Below are 15,507 nucleotides of genomic sequence, written 5' to 3'. Positions count from 1 at the left end.
TACTCTGTTTGAAATGCTTTTGAAGTGTTGCCATTGTTGTAAAATGTGGGAAAAATAGTAGCCGGTTTGTGCTCGGCAAGATCCAACAAACAATATTAATCCACTGCCACTTTTTTTCTGGAGTCATTCAACCTGAATAAATTAATTTCTCCTGATAAGATTTCCTCTTATTTTCAACAACACCTAGTTCTGATTAAAGACTTCTGAAGTAAAGATGTTTGCTTCTTGTAATTTTAAAAAAAATAAGTAATAAAGAAACTTGGGTCCTTTATATTAACAATATTTTAATACCAACTCACAACTTTGTAATCCAGGCATTTTCTTAATCAAGCCCGAACTGCAACATTTATCTCTGACTCCTTCTAGTGGTCAGGAGTATTGTTAGCACTCTATCACTACATCCCCTTAAAATGTTTAATCTAGCTACCTAACATACTAATACAGTATTCATTTCAATTTAAAGTTAAACACAAACATCAGCAGCACAAATTTTAAGTGTGCAGTTCTTTTTCTTTTAGAGATTCAGCCTGTCAGGTGCTTTGATAATGCATGTGGATCTTCTTAACACAGATGCATGTATCAGCTCTGTTGGTTCACTACTGGTGGTGTTTCCTCTGTTGCTGTGGAGGCTGCATCTTCTGCATTTATCTGTTCCTGCAATTTCTCTTGCATTTTCAGCAGGCTCTTTCGATTCCTCCTCAGTATTTGACTATCCTCTGTTCTGACAGTGTAGAATCTTGGATTTACTTCCATCAGAACAGTGACCTTTGTGCCCCATGTGTTGAAATCTCTTGAGTCTCACTGTGTCATGTTGTACCAGTGGCCCTAAGCTTCTTGCTGACTGTCATAGTTTACTTTTTGTCTCCTTTACAGATGCTTTTGTTTCCATTTGACATCTTTGTTCTGTTTGGGTCTGCAGAGTAGGGAAGTGTTGTATGTAGTCTATGTCTCATCAGGTGCCATGTTCAAGTGGTGAAGCTCAGTAACTCAGCAGAGCTAAATGAGGATCTAAATTACTGTCTTGTGCTTTCTTGAGCAACTGTTTAACAATGTGAGCTCTTTTCTCTACTTTACTGTTTGACTGGATGCAGAGGACTTGAAGTCACATGTCAAAAATCATACTCTTCTGCAAAGTTCAGGAATTCTCTACACCTGTAGCATGGTCCATTATCAATGTAGACCAAGAGTGCCCCACCTTTTTAATTTTTAATTTAGACATAAAGTCCTGTGGGAGACTTCAGGAGCTGAGAAAATTCCAAACGGCATCCTCAGACTGGAGTATCATCAAAATGGTGTATTAAATGTACAGTATTGTGTGCTATCATTATGCAATTTTATTTGCCAGAAGTCCTGGAATGCATCCAATTTAGTGAAAATCTTTGCACCACTCATCTCACTTGTAATTTCATCCCTGGTTGGAATCTGATAATGTTCTCTCTTTACATTGATATTCAAGTTTTTTTGTTCCATGCATGTGTAGGTTACTGTTCTTTATGACACACACCATTGAATTCACCCATTCTATGGCTCCTCCACCCCAAGTGATGCCATTCAATCAAGTTCTTGCTTGAGCTTGTCTTTCAGTGGCCCTGTAATCTACCTTGGGGCATGCTCTACTGGCTGTGGGTCCTCCTTTAACTGTATTTTGTTAATGAATGATAGAACACCAAACCATTTGAAGATGTCTGGAAATTGATCCAGTATTTCCTCTACCCTGTTCAGTGAGGTTCACCCTCTTGACTAGGCTTAAGTTTTCACATGCATTGTTACCAATCAGTGATTCATGTCTGTCTGGGACTACTGCAAAAATGATGTTGTGCTAGTCATCTTTAACTTTCACTCATAGTCTACATGTACCTTTTGTGTCAATGCGTTATCCATTGTAGGCTTTGAACTGAACAGAATTTGAATGGATGTATGGCTTTATCTTCATTGGCCTGATGTCACAATCATGGATCACATTGTCCTTTTTTCCCTGTTTCCAGCTTGAAAGGAATATCTACTCCATTTGCATGCAATAACACAGTCCACTTGTCTTGCTCAACTCTGTTCACGCATGTCTGTTCAGTGTCTGTTGGTTTAAAATCTTCCTGCACTACCATGCCAACAAAGAATGTATCACTGAGGGCAGTTTCTTCTATAGTGAGCACAGTTTCTCTTCCATTTTTGTTTTCCTTTGGAAAAACATTGCTTCACTTAGTGATTCTGTCCTTGGCACTTATTACAGACTTTTCCATAGGTTGGGCATTGTTTTGGTACTTAGCATGTGCCACATCCAGCGGTGTATCTACGCCAAATAGCACATATGGCAGGGGTGGCCAACGTGTCAAAATAAACAACAACAAGGATGACTCGTGAGACCTGGCCTTGGTGGCTGCTATGTTGTATTTGGCGTTGTATAATTCAGAGGGAACGCTAGGATCAGGAAGGAGGACGAGTGTATTGGGCATAGAGGAAACGGATATGTGTCCCTTGTATTGTCTAGGATAGCAGCTGCAGTGCTCAGTGGGATCCCTTAAAGTGGCACTCCCCTTCAAGTGGTGCCCCATCTTCAATTATCGCTCCCCTTCAAGTTGCGCAGTGGGTACGTGCCATGCCTGCCATACCTATGCCTTCATTTTCACTGGCTTTTGCACTTGCACCAAACTTTTTCACAAGCTGCAGTTAATTCAATGGTGTGGCATATCTACGCAGCTCCAGATAAGGTAATCTCTGTCCCTTGTAGGACTCTCTCATTTTCTTATCAATAATCCTGAACACAGTTTGATTATGGATCACTGAATCTTGCAGCAGACTGAAGTTGCATTTTCTTGCTTTTAGTTTCAAGTCTGTTAAGAAAGTATTGAACCTCTCTACCTCCACGTGTGAAACATACCTCTTGAATGTTTCATTTTTCTTAGGTGAACAGTGGTCATCGAATATCTTGATAACCTTGTTGAACTTATCCCGATCTTCTGCTTCGGCAAAGACAAATGTGTTGAAAGCCTTTAGAGTGCTTGAGGTTCCACCACAGTAAGTAGCAGTGCAATATTCCTTGCATCCAGTTTGCTATTGCATCCAATGGCTTGCTGATAGTGTGAATCGTTGTTTGAACACTGCCACTCAATATTCCCAGTCCAGTTTGCAATCTGTTGATATTGATTAATACACACTCCTGGCATCATGTGATGTTTCTTTGAAGTAACATAGAAACTTGGGTTCTTTTATATTAACAATATTTTATTAACAACTCACGACCTCGTGGAGCAACCATTTTCTTCCTCTAACCTGAACTGCAACATTCATCTCTGACTCCCTCTAATGCGCAGGAGTATCACTAGCACTCTATCACAATGCATCAATGCAGACTGATTTGCTGAGTATGATAATGATGATAATGAATGCTATTCTCAGGATTTCTACTTTTAGATCACCAGCATCTACAGTACAGTAAAACTCCTGGTATTTGGCACTATGGAGATTGGTAGAGGCAGATTAAGAGTATTTTCTGGTTGCTTGAGACTTACTCTTACGATGCATTTAGAATAAACTGTTTAAAAGATAAAAATATTACTTGCATGAATATATAAATCTCAAACCCTTTCACTTTATTTTTGGTTACTTTCTTTGAAAACATTTAACCATTGCTGAATCCGCAGGTTCCTCCAAGGAATTGATAGACGAACAATGACATTATAGATAACATTGGACAACAATTTTTTTCAAAAAATTCACTTCCTGAAAAAAAAATGAGGATTATGATGATCAATTTCAAGCTGAATGTAAAGATAATTTCAGATTTACTGTATCACGTAGGAAGTTGGAGAAACATTAAATTAACTTTTATTGAATTGAGCATGTTTAATCGCATAATGATACTAACATATTGCATTAGTTCAATTGACCTAAAAAATGTTTTGTCACTGTTTTCATTTGTACTCAGCATCTGATGACTCTCGTGTCAGTGTCTAACAATAGTCGACCAGCATGGATGGATTCCAGTTGTCCTGATACTGCTTTTCCATGGTTGCAATGCCCTGGTGAAATTTTTCACCATGTTTGTCACTGACTGCACCAGAATCAAGAGAGAAGAAGTTCACAAAAATAGGTTATATCATAAAAAAAAGTACATGAAGAAAAAAATTGAAGGTGATATTTGTGTTTAGCTTCACAAAACCCATAAAATACACCCCAAAATGTTCAGGAAATAAAATCTTCATTGTACAGTGCAATTAATCTTCCTCCCCCAAGTTTACAGGACGGCGTGGTTGGCGTAGCGATTAGGGGAATGCCAGACCCGAGTTCAAATCGATAAAAAGATGCTTGTCTCACCCAGTTCTCAGTTAAAATATGTGAAAAATTTAAGATCGTGTCCATTGACCATTATAATTGTTTGCTTTATTTTACTTCTTTAATTCAATTCAATGGATTATTTCTCCTTAATATTTTCCACACCTTATTGATTCACAGGTTTGCTTTATAAGGACCACCCTTTTAGCAAGCCAGTTGTCAGCCTACATTGCAGCTCTTAGCTGTGATGAGATGAGACATGAGAGTGAATACAATGTGCAGATGCTCTGAAGTTATTGTATTTTGTTGTCATACCAACTATAAAGTTATAAATTAAACTACAGGTGCTCCTCTACTGACAGTGGGGTTATGTTCCAAAAAAACCCCATCATAAATGGAAAAATCCTGTCGAAAATAATACTGTACCACACCTACCGAACAACAGTCTAGTCTACCTAAAACATGCTCAGAGTACTTACCATAGCCTACAGTAGGGCAAAATCTTCTTTTTTTTAAAAGCCTATTTTATAATAAAGTTTTGAATATTTGTTAATTTATTGAATACTGAAAGAATTTTTGTTCGGCTTAGGCCATTATAACTTTGGAAAAATTGTAAGTCGAACCCTCGTAAGTAGAGGAGCATCTGTACTACAAAATGCCATACATTGTGTTTAGTGGGAAAGGTGCCAGATGGTGGGCAGGAAGGTATTCAGGGCTTGATTTGTTGAGCTTATCGCATTGAAAGCTGAAGAAAAATAGAAATGGACTCTTGTTAAACTGGGAAGACTGCAGACATTGGGATTGTAGTGCAATACACAAAAGTGCTGGAAAAGCTCAGTAGATCACGCAGCATATATCAGAAGTAAAGGGTAACCAGTGTTTGAGGCCTGAGCCCTTTGTCAAGGGATTGACTGTGTGCATGTTTTCCAGGAAGGAAATAGTGCATTTTTCCAGCTGAGTATGCGCAGCAATTATGGAGGTGCTCCCTTTCAGATAAAGGTGTTAACCTGAGGCCCCATCTACCCTCTTGGGTACATCAAGTCAAGTTTATTGTCATCTGATTGGCGTTTTGTCCAGTTGTACTTGTACATTCTCCAGTCCCTGGTGTAAAACATGCAGACACACAACCAGATATAACACACATACAGGCAAACAGTGCATATGCAGGACAAGTATTCATATATACAAATAAGTAAGTTAATAATTAAATATTGTTTTGTACCTATTAGAAGCATGGATGGTTTGTGTGAGCAGTTTCTTTGGTTGTTCTGCATTCTCACTGCCCATGGAAAGTAACTGTTTCTTTGCCTGATGGTGCTGGCTCTGATACTCCTGTATTTCTTCCTCGATGGGAGCAGTGCCCTCTTTTAGCAACGATCCCGGAAGATCAAATCGATGGGAGACTCCCGCGATCTTCTCTGCCACTCTTATAGTCCTGTGGATTGACCTCTGATCCTTTTCTCTGTTACAACGGTATCACACCATGATGCAGCTGGCCACGATGCTCTCAATAGAGCTCCCATAGAAGTTTGACATAATAGTGGCCTGTAACCTTACCCACTTCAGTCTTCTTAGGAAGTGCAGTTCCTGTAGTGAAGAGATGTCCATGAAAGATCACTAGTTAAATGAACTCCAAGGAACTTGATGCCCCCCACTCTCAACTCGAGAGTTGTTGATGTAAAGTGGAGGATGGTCATTTCTGGACCTCCTGAAATCCACGATCATTTCTTTCATCTTGTCCACATCAAGACTTGGGTTGTTATTCTCGCACCATTTCACAAGATTTTTCACTTCTTCTCTGTAGTACGATTCATCGTTGTTGCTGATGAAGCCAACTATTGTTGTGTCATCTGCAAACTTGATGACACTGTTGGAGCTGGATTTGGTGATGCAGTCATGGGTCATTAGTCTGAACCAAAAGACTGGCTGAGCACAGCCCTGAGGTGTGCTGGTACTCGACATTCTTGAACTGACACAGACTGATTGGATCCTGGACTTCCTAATGGAAAGACCACAGTTACAGAAAGGGATGCTGAGTCCCAGCAAGGACAACTTCTCCACCATCCTCTGGGGAATGATCATATTAAACACCAAGCTGAAGTCAATGACATACAAGGTGCCGTACACCATTCTCCAGGTGGGCCAGGATGGCGTGAAGTGACAAGGCTATTGCATCAACTGTGGAATGGTTTCTTGTATAGGCTAATATAGTAGATGTGTGGTGGAAAGTGTGCTGACCAGCTGCATCATTGTCTGGTATTGGGACTCCACTACCCCTGAGTGTAAAGTTCTCTAAAAGATAGTGGACACAGCCCAGGACATCACAGGCAAAACCCTCCCCACTATTGAAAATATCTACATGAAATGCTAGCAGCAATCATCAAGAATCCACCCAGCAAAGGCTCTGTTTTCGCTGCTTCCATTAGGAAAGAGGTAAAGGTGCCACAAGACTCGCACCACCAGGTTCAGGAACGGCTGCTACCCCTCCACCATCAGACTCCTCAACAACAAACTCAATCAGGGACTCATTTAAGGACTCTTACTTGTGCACTTTATTGATTTTTTTTTCATTCTCTCTATTGTACAGTTTATTTACATTTGTTACCTGTTTAAACTTTATTTGTTTACATGTATATGCAGTGTACAGATTTTGTGCATTATTAGTAAGTGATAATTCTGCCTTACCTGCAGAAAAAAGAATCTCAGTGTTGTAGGTGGTGTCATGTTTGCTCTATGACGTTGCCGCAAAACACCGAATTTCATGACTTGTTCATGACAATAAATTCTGATTCTGATGTACAGTATGTACTCTGAAAATAAACCTGACATTTTAAATAGGTCCTGTGCCTCTGGGAGGTGTGCTTTGAAGCATTCCATCACCAGACATTCAAAGCATTTTATAATGGTGGAGGTCAGTGCCACAGGGCTGTAGTCATTAAGACCTGTTACTTTCACTCTCTTGTGTACCGGGGATGATGGTGGCTGTCTTGGTGCTGCAGTGAGGTATTGAAGATGTCCTTGAAGACCTCTGTCGATTGGTCTGTGGTGTCCTTCAGTACCTGACCAGATATGTTGTCTGGTCTCACCGCCTTGTGTGTGTTCACCTTGGATAGGGTTTTCCTCACCTCAGCTAGGGCTATGCAGGAGGCCAGTTCATCAGGGCACATGGAACTTGCATGTTAAAGATGGCACAGTGCTAGTTTGTAAAGAAACTATTTCTAACTTCCAAGTCAGTAATGTTATTTTGACAAATATTAATTAAGACAGATTCTGCATTTGTTGACATATAGTTGTCTTGCTGTGTGAAAATAGTGGCTGCATCTCATCCTTACAACAGATTGCAGTCAAAAATGTTTTGTTGCCATTTTTTTATTAAAAAATCTTCCTGTAATGATGGGCCTGACTCTTGTTGCTGGAGGTGTTTGAAATCGGGTCTCCTGGCCAGTGCATGCCACAGGGATTGTGAATATCCTGCTGTCTGTCTTTTCTGGGATTATGGGACTCAGAAAACAGTCTTCATAGAATAAAGAAAATATCAGTGTCCTAGAACTTGACCACGTCCAGGAAGAACTGCATCTGCATTTAGGGCACTCCAGATGTGCTCTTCCATCACTTTAATTTAATGATTATATGTGCATGAATGTCTGTTTACTTCTCTATCCTCCATGCAAATCAATATGGAGCACTCAAGAAATGTCTATGGAGGTTCAGTAGGGTTAACATATGATCCTGAATGTCCTGACCACATTCAGTTGAACCTTCAAGGTCATTTAAAGTTCAATTTTTGTTTAAGGACCTAGGAAGTTAAGAAGTTAAAAAAAAAACTTGAACTTGCACCAAGGACAGCTCAATTAGCTAAAGTGCTGTGCATCAATGTACATTCAGAATAAAAACAAGTGACCAAACCCAGTTCAATATGGACCCTGAAAATGTGAAGCAACATTGCCAAAAGCTCTTCACAAGCCTGTAGAGTTAGACGAAGGAGAAAGCAGGAGACAGCAGAGGAACATCAGTCTCGTCTCACAGTTGATGCTTCCAGACATGCAAGGAGCAGGCAGCAGGAAACAGACTAGCAGTGATATGCCTGACACTGTGCTCAGGCCTCCGGACAGGCAGTGGGAAACAGAACAGCAACACCAGGCCTGTCCCAGTGCTCAGTCCTCCAGCAAGGCAAGGTTGAACTATATATCTCTGTTACAAACAATATAAATGTTGTATTTGAAAAAAATATATTTTTGTAGAATTACCATTAAGTTTTTTTTGTTTTTCTTTAAACCATGCAGTCAATAACTGAGTGTTTTATCTGCTGGGCAACGCTGGGTATACTGCGAGTATAGAATATAGAATAAATAGTAGAACACACGATGAGTTCATTGGCCACAATGTTGTGCCAATCGATATAAACTTGCTTCATGATTAATCTACCCCTTCTTCAGAACCATAACATCCAATTTTCTTGCCTCCTTGCAAAATGTAGGTGTCTTGAATAAATTGCCAGTGATGGAGGTGGAGGCTGGTACAATGGGGAGATTGAAATGAATTAAATGACCCTATTGTAACAGCCTCTACTACCGCTCCTGGCAATGTATTCAAGGCACCCACCACTTTCAGTGTAAAAATAAACCCATCTTCCATATCTCTCTTAAACTTTCCTCCACTCACTTTAAATGATGTTAAGGGTTTTCTTTTTCCTGCACTTCTTTCTGTCTCCCCAGTTCTCCCTGCTCCCATCAAGCCCCTGACTTAGCCCAGGTCAACTCCTCTGTCTTATCTGAAGATTGTAACTGAAATGATTTAAGCTCTGTGCCTAGAAGTCATTTTAATGACAAGAGAACAGAATTTTAAATTTAAATGAAATTCCCCAATTAACCGACAACCTCGGTAGGTTTTTGAAGGGTGGGTGTTTGGACAAAGAAGACACTTGATATCAGACACGGGGAGAACATGCAAAGTCCTTACAGTGTCTGATTTGAACCCTGGTTCCTGGCGCTGCAATAAGATTGTGCTAACCGCTACGCTAAACATGCTTCCCAAAATGATGTTCCTTAGAATTCCATAAACAAAGTCCTCTTCTGCACAAAGATGGTAGCAAGCATGATTTTGATATTTGCTGTTTAAGCTTTAAATTGATGAAGTAAACACTTTTGCAGCTGCCTGCATTTGGCTTAGCATTTGCAATCTTAACGGACATCTCATAAAGATACATGGGGGTGGGGGTGGATGGCAGGTGTGGGGGTGGAACTTGATAGGAATGTGAGATGATGGATAGTATGGTGATACTGCAATGATGCTGGGAGTTATGGAGACTATGGGAATTAGAGGAATATTCCTCTGGGTTTGAGGGGTATGGACAAATGTTTGTTGATTAAGGAGATCACAGGAATTCTCTAGGGCAATGGTTCTCAACCTTTTTCTTCCCACTCACATCCCACTTTAAATAATCCCTATGCCATCAGTGCTCTGTGATTAGTAAGGGATTGCTTAAGGTGGTAAATGAGTGGGAAGGAAAGGTTGAGAACCACTGCTCTGGACCCAATTGTTACTGAAATATTTTGCTTGAGAAAAATTGTCATTTTGGCTCATTTCCTTTGGAGTCATGAAACCGTGCACATAATGAGTCAATGGGGTATAATTAAAACAGTGGTTTTCAAACTTTTCTTTCCACCTACATACCACATTAAGCAACCCCTTACTAATCACAGAGCATTTATGGCACAGGGAATACTTAAAGTGGGATGTGAGTGGAAAGAAAAAGGTTGAGAACCACTCCTCTAAGGCTACCGCCAATGGTTCCTCTCATGAGGTTCTCAAAAAGGAGTAAAGCAAATGAGTGCAGTCTTTGGGTTCCTGTGCCCAACCAGAAAATATTTTTGCCCTCTTTGCCGGCTCCAAGGAAAAGAAGAATATATCTCCACTTCTTGAGTTTGAGTTATATTCCTAATGCAGCAGTGAGTAGCAAAAATGTGAGATAGGGCAGACACAAGTGACATCATCCTGGAAATGGTCCAGTGGCTCAGAAGCTAAGTGATTGTGGCCATAACCACCAAGAGTAAAGCAATCACAGCATATTCTATGCATAGTCGGTAGGTGAGATTGCTGGGGTGGGGGTGGGGGGGGGGGTCACAGATTTAAATTAGGACAAGGAATACAATTTAAGTGTGGGCCTTTAAATAGCAGAGTTTCAGGAGAAATGGGATTAGTAACCGATGGTTGGGACTTGTAAGTAAGAGTTGCTGATCTTTCAGACAAGTACGTTGGAGTTGTTAAATTCACAAAAATGCCAGTAGATTGTGCAGCATCTAAAGGAAGGAAAGGGTCCAACGTTTTGGGCTAAAGAAAATTTAGAGATGCTGTTCTTTCAGACCAGTGAGATTAAAAATTACACTGAACATTAATTTTCATTGTTGCCTGATTGTTGCATAATTTGATGGAATTTAGGCTGAGGGAGATGTTGATTCAAAACAATACCTCAACAAATCAAAGCAGATATTCCAATGAATTCCAAGATAGCAAGGAATGTGTGATATATTATCTTCTCTGGGTTTAGTCAAATTTGAATAGCCCTGCCTGCATTGTTGTTCTTGCAGTTGTGCAGAGGAATTTCTAGGCCTTAGATTATATTGCCCAAGGCAGTTTTGCATTTGACTTTTGCAGTCCAGACGGCAAGAGACCAGTACTTGATGGATCAGTTCCTTGAGTTTTGAGATTTTAAAAAGTCTCTTTTATCCCACAGATCTGTGATAGCGGGATAGAAACCGTAATGGTACAAATTCGCACTTACACATTCGTGAGAGGACAGGTCCTGTGATTTGTACTACAAAAGGACTGCTAATTTGATTAAATGGATGCTTGTGGATTTAAAGGGTTAATTAGCTAGGAAGTAACAAGGAGCCAACATAAAGAGATAAAAAGTGGTGTAGCTGATGAAGAAGAGTTTAGTACATATAAAAGGAACAATTTGCACCCACAGGCAAAAGCATAGATCAGGTTTGCAAATTTTTAAAGTGCTCTCAGAGGATTAATTTACCACAAGAGAGCAGATGACTTTGTTTACAATTTAGAACCAGTTTGTAGGGCTGATAGAAGGCAAGCAAGGAGTGTTGGTTTATAGCTGATTTGGCTTATGTGCTAATTGGCAACCAATCAGAGGGCAGCCCTTCTGCTCAGCCGCCCACTAGGAATGTTGATTGGTTACTCCAAGTGACAAGACTGCATGCAGATTGAGGCACAGGGTTACACAGCACTTCAAAGCAGAAGTTGAAGGAGCATCCACAGACAACAATTCCTAGTGAAGTCAAGTCACTCTGTCTTTATGTTAAAATAGGAACTATGGTCATGAGATCTGTGGAATTAAAAAAATTCATCAATTAAATGTAGGCTCTTTTGAGAGGTATGGAAACCTGTGATTGATTTGTTGTCTTTCTTTTCCTGGCCCTGTTTGTTGATTGAGACAGATTTACTGTTGTCTTCATTGGTGACGCTCTGAAAATACTCCACCTTGGTTTGTAATTTTATTGTCAAATTGCTAAGCAAAGCGCTTTCAATTTATTGAATGGCTTTGTAAATTATCCAGATATTAGATGCCAGACGTATTTTTTGAAAGCTTGTCTTGTTGAAGATTTGTTGCTTTCAGCAAACTTTTGAATCAATTAAATTGAACATTATTACAGGGGAAGTTTGTTTTATCTTTTACAGTTAACAAACAAAGCGTGTGTATTTTGTGCTTTCCATATATTTTCTGCAAACCCTCACACCACACAATATTTGGGTATTTTGCATCTTATTCTGTTTATTCATAGACTGTTATTTAACAAAAGATAGACATACATCTGCAATAAATGAAGAAGTGGAATATCTGTTCTGTCATACTGGTACCCTGACTGTGGGCTAAGGATCGAATAGGGAAACCGCAGTTTTGACATTGCAGGTTTTTAAATGAATGTTGTATGCATGGACTTGTCTAAAGCATGATCAATCACTAATTTTTTTAATTTTAGTTTCAATAGGTTATGTATACAAATGTGGAATATTATTCCTGATGTCTGGATAATGAGGCTCATCTGCATGCTACCAAATGTCTCTGATCTCTGCATCTTTTAAGTCCCTCTGCTTGCAGTCAGGATTAGCAATGAATTTGTATTATTAAATGTTAATTTCCAGGATGTTGGGCTGGCACTTGTGATTTTAATAAGTTGATGGTATAATTTTATAGCAGGCTTGTGACCATCCAGAAAGCTATTTGACTTGTTTTGTGTGTGAATTGTGTTGGAAGGATTGCATGGATTTCTTCTAAGTAGCCATAATGAATAAAGCTGGAGAATTAGAAAAATGTGCAGGTGCCTGAGCACCCCTTGGATATGAAGGATATGGAACCATTGGGGAATGCCACTCGAGAAAATGCTTCTTATTGTGCAACCACTCTGTTTTTGCCTAATTACATGATGTTTATTACACAAGAGCAGACCATTTGCTAGTGCTTCTAGTTGCACCTTTGTCCTCCTTTCGTATCTAAGCATATTAACATGTCCTATTAAATCTGCTTCCTCATGTATTGGTCAGATTCCCCTTGGTGGCATCTGCTATTGGAGTTTCAAAATTATTGATGGTGTTATCACATTCTATATTCTATCCACTATGTGCTTAAATTTTTGGATTTATTTAGATACATAGTTCTCCAGAGTTGGTTTGTCTCGCCCACAACGGAAATATTTATATTCTCTGCATCCATCCTTACAAAATCTTTCCTAAGCTGCACTCAGCCACCTTTCCAGGGAAATAGGCCTCTAGACAGTTCAGGCATTCTTCAAACTGCAAGAAAATCCAGAAGTTTTCACCTGTTCAAACACACAACATTACAGGCTGGAAGAAAGCTGGAAGTTTTGTAAATACTCAGCATTATCTGTGGAGAGAGAAGCCAATTTAATAAAGAAACATGGAAAACAAGAAGGGTGGGACAGAAGAATAGTTGGATTGGTCAGGTGGAGAACAAGAAATAATGAGTGACAGCAGAAAGTTGGTGGTAAAGGCAAATAATAACATTGAACATAACTGGCAGAGGTGTAAATAGGAAAGGATGAGTGAATTGCCACCCTGCCAGATAAGGAGGCAAAGAAAACTTTGAACGTTGGATGTACAAGATAGCACAAAAACTAGCCACTTCAGCCTAACTAGTCCATGTCAATCTACTTATGCAACCTTGTCCCATCATCCTGTACCTGGATGGACAATGTTAGTCATTGATTTGGGAAGTTTGTTAATGTGCCTAGGTTAAAACAGAGGTGATGTTTCGTTAGCTTGGCAAGTTATTCATTGGAATAGTGGGTGTGGGTGTGGATCGTTCTTACAGATTGAATGCAAGTGTTCTGCAAAGTGTTAGCTTGTCTTTGTTGGTTTTCCCTAACGTAAAATATACCCTGATGTAACCACCCTATGCAGCATGCAAAATTGGAAGAAGTGAAAATAAGTCATAGGTTCACATGGAAGGACAGTTAGGGTTTGCAATGCAGTTTGGAAACGCACAGTTGAGGCAAGTTCTGGGGTAGCATGTGAAGATGCTGCAAGAATTAGAATGGGAGTTAGTAGAGGTGGAAGTCTTCTGAAGGTTAATGATGCCTTCAGAATGTTAGGAGGTTGAAAGAAAGGTTGATGGATCTGGGTTATGGTGAAATGCATCAGAAGTAATGGAGTGTATGATCTATTGCTGTTGATGACTGGTGAGATGGATATTAAGAAGAGAGAAAAAGTAAAGATTTAGCCACAGCTAAATATTGAGCTGACTGTAAGTCATGGAATGTCAGTCAAAAATCGCTTTGACCACATCTGCTGCCAAATATGCTATATCAGAAGCCTCTGTGATGAGACTTTTCGGTCACACTATTTTCGGTCACACTATCATGCAGATGACCTTTTAGTTTATATTTCAGATGTGTTTTCTCAATTTCTCTGGATATAAATGAAACCTTTAACAGTGAACTTTTTTCCAATTAATATGCAGATCTCTATATACTCAAGTTCCATTAAAGATTGTCAGAGAAAATTTCACATACTTGGGGGTTAAATTACGAAAGATTTGTATAAATTCAATTTTCTCCTCTATTCGTGTATGTGAGATTGTCTTTTCTAGATGGTCTCCATCATTGTTTTTATAGGTCATATTAATGCAGTTAAAATGATAATATTACCTACATTTTTATATCTCAAGTGATTCCAATTTTCATAATATAGATAATATTGACTCAAAAGTTTCTTCCTTTATTTGGAAGAACAAAAACTCTAGAATTAGTAAATTCAATTCACAAAAATTGAAAAAAGTTGGAGTTATGGCCCTACCTAATTTTAAATTTTATTACTGGGCTGTTGATATTCATTATCTAATTTTTTGAATTTTTTATTCAGACAAATTGGATTGTCCATTATGGACAGATTTAGAATTGGAATCTATACAGCAGTATTCAGTGGCATCTTTATTGGATACCTCCCTTACATTTAGTTTTTCCAAGATCAATAAGGATATATCTGATCTAATACTCAAACTTGTATTGTGAATCTGATTCCAATTTAGGAAATGCTTTAATTAAAAAAAAACTTTGTTTTATCTAGATCTATATCTCATAATTATTTTTTTCAACTGTCCATCAATAATTGATCAATGTTTATATGGAAAATTAAAGGTATTAATTCTTCTGCAAATTTATTTAAGGAAGGTTGTTTAATGTCTTTTGAACAGCTGGAAAATAAATATTCCTTATTAAGTATTCATTTTGTAAAGATATTAACAAATTAGAAATTTCTTAAATATCATATTACCAAACTTTACATTTGTATATCCACTTGATCTAGTTGATAATATTTTTCAATTGAATCCTTCTCAGAAAGGATTAATTAGAATTCTATATGGCAGATTTTTGAAATTATGTCCAATACTTCATGATAAGATTAAATTGGAACTTGCAAGACCCTTATCGGAGGATCTCTGGGACAAGATTCTGATTCTGGTTAAAACATCTTCAATATGTACCCAGAATTCGTTAATCCAATTCAAAGTGGTGCATCGTGTTCACATGTCCAAACATAAGATGGCTTGTATCTTTTCTAATATTAACCCTACTTGTGACACATGCACATTTGATATTGCTACATTGACACATATATTTTGGTCTTGTCCATTCTTTGAAATCTATTGGAAAGAAATTTTAAATTTCTTTTCATCTGTATTTCAAGTGGAGCTATGACCCGGAC

At 38.7% G+C, this 15,507-nt stretch overlaps 1 protein-coding gene across 4 annotated transcripts in view; it reads left to right on the top strand.

Annotated features, from left to right (window-relative positions):
• The window catches only part of lypd6 (LY6/PLAUR domain containing 6), a 263,634-nt gene that overhangs the window by 108,403 nt on the left and 139,724 nt on the right, over positions 1-15,507 (top strand). The window contains exon 1 of one of the 4 annotated variants that reach the window (XM_069930509.1): positions 2,945-3,012. The exons of the other annotated variants lie outside the window; for them this stretch is intronic. The gene's annotated coding sequence lies outside the window, so the exon portion shown is untranslated. Of the gene's footprint in view, positions 1-2,944; positions 3,013-15,507 lie in introns of those variants that run through there. 4 annotated transcript variants of the gene reach the window in all.

Source organism: Narcine bancroftii, chromosome 4 (genome assembly GCF_036971445.1).
Source record: "Narcine bancroftii isolate sNarBan1 chromosome 4, sNarBan1.hap1, whole genome shotgun sequence".
In the NCBI taxonomy this organism is placed as follows: domain Eukaryota; kingdom Metazoa; phylum Chordata; class Chondrichthyes; order Torpediniformes; family Narcinidae; genus Narcine; species Narcine bancroftii.
This window is presented reverse-complemented; position numbering and strand designations above follow the sequence as displayed.